At 39.6% G+C, this 6,000-nt stretch overlaps 1 protein-coding gene across 1 annotated transcript in view; it reads right to left on the reverse strand.

Annotated features, from left to right (window-relative positions):
- Positions 1 to 6,000, reverse strand: part of LOC104387967 (glypican-5-like) — a 234,484-nt gene that overhangs the window by 175,235 nt on the left and 53,249 nt on the right. The window lies entirely within an intron of this gene.

The raw sequence follows: 6,000 nt of genomic DNA on the forward strand, positions 1-6,000 counted from the left end.
CACTATCAGATTATTTTACATCGAGAATGACAGTCATTTCAGGCAGACACCTGAACTCCAGCTTTACAATGGCCACTTCTGTATTTCAAGCACCTACAAATTCAGATGCCACTTACCCAACTTTTGAGCAGAGCCCTGTAACTTCTACATCTGACATACAGAGTTTTGCATTGTCTGCCTTCTTCATTAGCAAAAGATATTTAAAACAAGTTGTTTGGAAATTGATTATTTATAGAGATGCCTGATCAAAAAAAGACCATCTACAAAGCATTTCAGTTCAGAAAAAATAAAATCCAACAATATATAAATACAATAAGAAGTTTTTTGGGAAAAAACAAACACCAAAACACACAAAAAAGAAAATTCAAAACCCACAAGTCCAAACAAACACATAATATACATCAATTTGTTGCCCCATGAAACAGAAGCTCTTCCTGCCAGCTTTTAATTTTTATGTGTACCCAATACGTGGACTTCTCTCTGGCCACAGGATCAGAAACTTGAGACATAGAAATCTTACCTTTCCTGAGGGCTGGTAATCTAATACCTTTACATGTAAGATTGAAATAAACAATCAAGAGGAAAGAATTTCTTCCACCGTCTTCCAGAGTAGTCCAGCTCTGTCATACGTCCATACAGGCCTTCATGGAAGGAAGAGAACAGGCTTTATATCTGTCCCAAAGCTCCTAGAAGTGCCTACAGAAGAGCAGGTACCTTTCAGGACTGCAGGAGATGAGATGGAGTCTTTACAAGAATGGAGTATCACCTAATTTCCTTCTTCACTGTAAACAAATCCAATGTCCTTGACTGAGTCTCTGTACTTAAACACCAGAAATTAATTTCAAGATAGCTATCAGCATGTAAACTAATGACTCCTAAACTATAGCTTCAAAGGTGAACAGAATGAGTAAGATGATATCCTTGGTTAATCTTGGTTCACCCTATGTTTATAAAAATTCTATACCAATATTGGAGGAGAAAATGTAAAGGGGGGTGGGGGAATGGAAGGGATACCTCTTCTCAAATGACACTAGTGAAGACTGAGAGAACCTGTTAAATCAAATTACTAAGATGGAAAACAAAACAGGAAATGCACAAGTCAATTTTCCTGACGGGAACACTCTGAAAATTCATAACAACAGGTCTTTGAAAGCAAAGTTCCTACAGAAAATAAATTGAATGTAGAATTCAATTTAATTTCAGAAAGTGTGCCTTCTCATGAGATACTGTAACGGTTCTCACCAAGAAATGGTCTGAATAGTCTCTCCCCTAATTGCCAGAAGGTGGTAGTATTTCAAAATATTAATATCATTTATGAGGAAATACACTCACTGGTTTATGAATTCTGGCTGCCTGCCAGTGCTGTATTATTGTGTTCTTAAGAGTTATAGGTCAGCATAACAAAGAGACTTGGGTATCAGAGGGACTGGAAAATACACTGCAGAGTCTTGTCATTCAAGACAGTTTGTTGCAGGGGAAAAATGTATTAATACCTGCTTGTCACTGGGGTATCGGACACAGTATCAAACAGCAATGAGATTTTCTGGAATCTGCAAAAGAAATCAAGTGTCCTCAGCCCTGAGAACAGAGATCTCTGTAGGATCACTTGAGGTCAGGTCTCCTAGTGAAAATGAACACATCTTTACAAAGTCATTAAATCTTCCAGAGATTTTTTTGCTGTCTTCAAAAATGAATTCTCCAATGAGGACAAAATAAATTTTAGGATGGATTTGTAATAAATAAGGCTGCTGAAGAACAAGTCTGGCTCGTGTTAAAAGCCAGTTCTTGGCAAATAGTACCTGAGTAGCTATCAAGGTAACCTAAACAAAAGCCATTGCACAGCAATGCCAAGAGAATAATTCTGAGAAGAATTTTTTGCTCTAAATTAACCAACTTCTGCAAATATTATAACTGGAGTGAAATTGCTGTAGCCTATAAATACAGTGCACATTGCTCAGACCAGATGTGGTTAGTCAAAGAAATTGGTTATAGCAGACAAAAAACAGATGTCCTCACCAAATAAATTAAATCCAATGCATTTTTCTAGGATATGATAGAGAGAAACAGCACTGCTAGCAGACATCTTCTGAGCTCTCTGGAGGTCCTCATTAGTACTCTCAGGATGAGCAGTGGGCAGGTGGCACAGGAAAATGATCTTTTTGAATATAAAACAAGAAAAGATCCCAGTAATTTTGTCAAAATGGACACATAGCTGTGCCAGTTCACTTTACATTAACACAGAACCTCTTTGAGTCAAACATCATCTGGAATAGAGAAATCTCCAGTTGGTGCAGATGGATGGGATGTAGTTGAGAAATTAGGACAATAGCTGTGCTGTGTTCCCTCCTTGCCTCTCCCATGTGGAAAGCTCCTTTCACTTTGCAGGTTTCCAAGATGGCCCCAGCCTGCTGTCACAGGGAACACAAGGGATAGCAAGGGCTGACAGAGGCAGCATGGCCTGAAATCACTGCGACCTCCCCTGCCTAAGGAGTGGAGAATATGCACTGATCCTGAAACCTTGTTGGTTTTCTCACAGTGAATCAAGAAAGATCTCCAACAAGAATCCCATTCCCATGTAGATTTATGGGGAGCAAATCAGTTATTTCATCATGAATATGAGAAAAGCAAAGTGGCCCAGTTCAGGTTTTAACCACAAAACTAGGCACGCTGGGTAGCGCCGACAGGCTCTCACTTTGCTAGTCATTTGCCATATGCTAGAACATCTAATTTATTTCTGCATAGTTTATCTTTCTTGAAGACCTAATTACACTAATTTTTTAATACCTCCATGTATCTGTACCTGCTGGAAAATCTGTCACACCCCAGAGTTGCATGTATTTATGGTCAACAAATACTGGTTGCAATAACTGACTTGTGATTGGTGCATTTTTCTTTCATCTCTGTATGTTAAAGAGCCTACGTTTGGCAAAAGGTGCCTTTAATATTCAGGGGGGGAAAGATTTTTTGCAATGGCACCCCAGGAACCAGAACAATAGTGCTGCCTTTATTCTGATGTCATCTGTGCAGCTTGAAAACTCATTTAAAAAACTCAAGTGCTATTAAAATGGAAAGATCTTTTCTGGGTGAAAATAATTCCTTAGGGCGTGATATACACACACACAAATAAATCAGACCACAAATCATATGAATCTTGGTTACACTTAAAGAAGTGCTTGCATGCTTCAGAACTGTTAGCTCAGCTCTGGTCAAAATCCAGTCAGAAGGAATGAGGCTGAAAAATAAAAAGCTATGTGGGAGATCCCTGGTGAATCAAAACCAGTCTCATTCTAGAAAGGAAGAAACAGCAATCCCTGGGTCTTGGCTTCCACCACAACTATGTGATGGGGTGTACTTCAGGAAAAGAGCATAATAGTTCTCAAGGCTAAAGTTGGTTGTGCCCAATATAAAAGTAAGGTCCTTCAGGCATGAAAAGGCACCTCTGTAATTTCTAAGACTCAGAAGCAAAAAGAGAATGATGTAAAAATAGCAGGAGAAAGGCCGGCTTAGATGGTCTGATCTGTAACTTCACCTGGCACTGTCGCCATAGAATCCTTAGAGAAAATACGTTAAGCATAAGGGAACATCCAGTAGCAATTCTGTGTTGTTCGGGGTTTTTTGGTTTGGTTTTCTTTGAGTCTGCAAATACCATCTTCTGTTGACTTATTTTCCCATGAAAACAAAATTTCTAGTGCTGAGTTAAACTCTGCCCTGCATTTTTAAACTACACAAATGAAGTCAACACAGGTATATGGTGCAGATTTTGGTCTCCCTTTTTCTGCACTATGAAGGATGCTACACCCAAAGTAGGAAATTGTAAAAAAACAACTTTGCTGCTGGCTGGAATAAGAACTCAAATGCCTCCTCTCCTGCTTCCTCAAAGAGAATATGAAGTGACAACACGTTCTGGACTGGACTTGGAAACATCAGTCAATAAATAGTGCAAATGCTGATTTCCCCGGACTGTCTGCAAGACTAGAGAGCAGACAGCCACTTACTAATAGCTTATTTTTTCCACAGTAATATCCTATAAAAAGATATTTATTAGATTATAAATTTTAAGGTGCTGTCAAGTGACAGTGATCTCTCATGCAAGTGGTCACGTTAGGCAAAATTTTTTTTTAGCCATTTAATCAAAATCAAGGAAATGAGTTTATATATGAATTCTTCATGTAAATCTCTTTTTTGCTGTTTTCTCTTTTTCAACAATTAAGGCTAGAACTTCCAAAACCATCCATAATGTTTAATGCCTAACTCTACAGCAATACACTATTTAAACATCTGTATCTCAACCTTAAAAACTATATTCCTTGAAAAGATGCTTCATTTTATAAAAAATAATCAGAACACACTGTGTTCTGCAAGAGGCAGAAGAAAAAGCTGCCAAGTTTTGCCAAAGTTTTTTTCCCTTTCCCTTGAAGAATGAAAGAACACTAGGTCTGAACTTCGGTGAGAGAAGTATATATTAAATAAAAGGAGAAAATAAGGATGATGGTGAGAAAGGATTTATGGGCTTGGGAGGAAAAATGGTGGCCAAGCTGCTGAACTGGAATAAATGATCATATAGTACTATAGACCATAAGTTTATCAGCTTTCCACCAGTTGGGGAACAGCACTATCTGTTGGAAGGCAAAGGGAGCTATCTTTGAAAGAGCTACAGCTTTCAAGGAGTGATCTAGGTCAAGAGGGCTCAGTCTGCCCTCGACCACAACATTAAAACACCCCATCTTTCCTAGCCACTCAAGTTACAAACTTCTGAACTGGCACCAGTGAATTCTGCGAGCTTTTATGTAACAGACGAAGTCATAGGTCTATGTTATATCTCAGTCATCCCAGTATATACTGAAGGACTCATTCCCTCATCCTGTACCATGTGTAATCATTTATATTTTGTCCAAAGGGAGGCAAATATTAGCCTATAACACAGAGACGGAAAACAGCAGTGATGCAAAACCAGACTGTTCAGAGTCTCTTACTGAAGCACAGGTGAATGGCTGGGTAGAGGACAAACCCAAAGGGAAGTGTAGACACCACAGAGAATGCAATGCTCTTTACTGAATTCATTACAGCCCCTTCCCAGAGCCAAGGTGTTGAAAAGTACATGCTAATTGTGTTGGCAGAGTTCACACCAGACAGCGTGAGCAATCTAAACTAGCGAAACACAACAGGAGAAAAGTAAACATATGGCAAGGCAGAGAGAAAAAAAGGGGGAAAAAACAAGCACCTCCAGCTAGGCACAGAACTGCTAATTCAGGCCTCAGGAAGAAGCCATCACTTTGTTCTGAGGAAAAGGTCTCTGAAGAGGAAATAACAAATTACAAAATACTAAATTACATTTAGTATTTCTGAAGAGGAGCATGAAATCCTGGAGCAGCATTACTTGTGTGTGGGCTGCATGCTGGCTCAGATGACACGGAGAAGTCCATACCTCAGTGACACCTCTGAAGTGGAGGAAAATCCTGTATTGCTCAGTCCTGGCAATAGTAAAACCCTTTAATTCTGGGGGAATTGGAGCCATCTGAACAAAATAAACCAGCAAGGATCCAGACAAGAGTGCAGTGCTTCCAGTGTTGTCTTCCTGCACCTCTGCTGCCAGAACTGACTGCCTACTGTGACAGCACCACAATGGCTGTTGATGACATCACCACCTGAGCTGGTTTCCATGGACATTTTTTCAACCGGTTGTTATCCTTGTTCTACTGATGGAGGAAATGGAGGCAAAAGGAGAGAAAGTAATGTCCAAGAGAAGGAATTACAGCAGAACTCAGAGCTGGGCCTGTACCTCCTCAGATCTACGCTGTACTCTGAACATCAGACTTGCCAAACCCTTATTCTTGAACCCTTATTCATATAAGAAGGAAGAAACACAAACCTTGATCTTTTTTCTGAAACTCTGACTCCAGGGGAAATTATCACCACACATTATTGCTTCTCTGCCCTCACTTTTATACCTTTTCTCTCCACAGGCCAAGCTCCAGAAGTTTATCCCTCAGCCTGGCTCAT

Source organism: Chaetura pelagica, unplaced genomic scaffold (genome assembly GCF_000747805.2).
Source record: "Chaetura pelagica isolate M959 unplaced genomic scaffold, ChaPel_1.0 scaffold264, whole genome shotgun sequence".
NCBI classification, from domain to species: Eukaryota; Metazoa; Chordata; class Aves; order Apodiformes; family Apodidae; genus Chaetura; species Chaetura pelagica.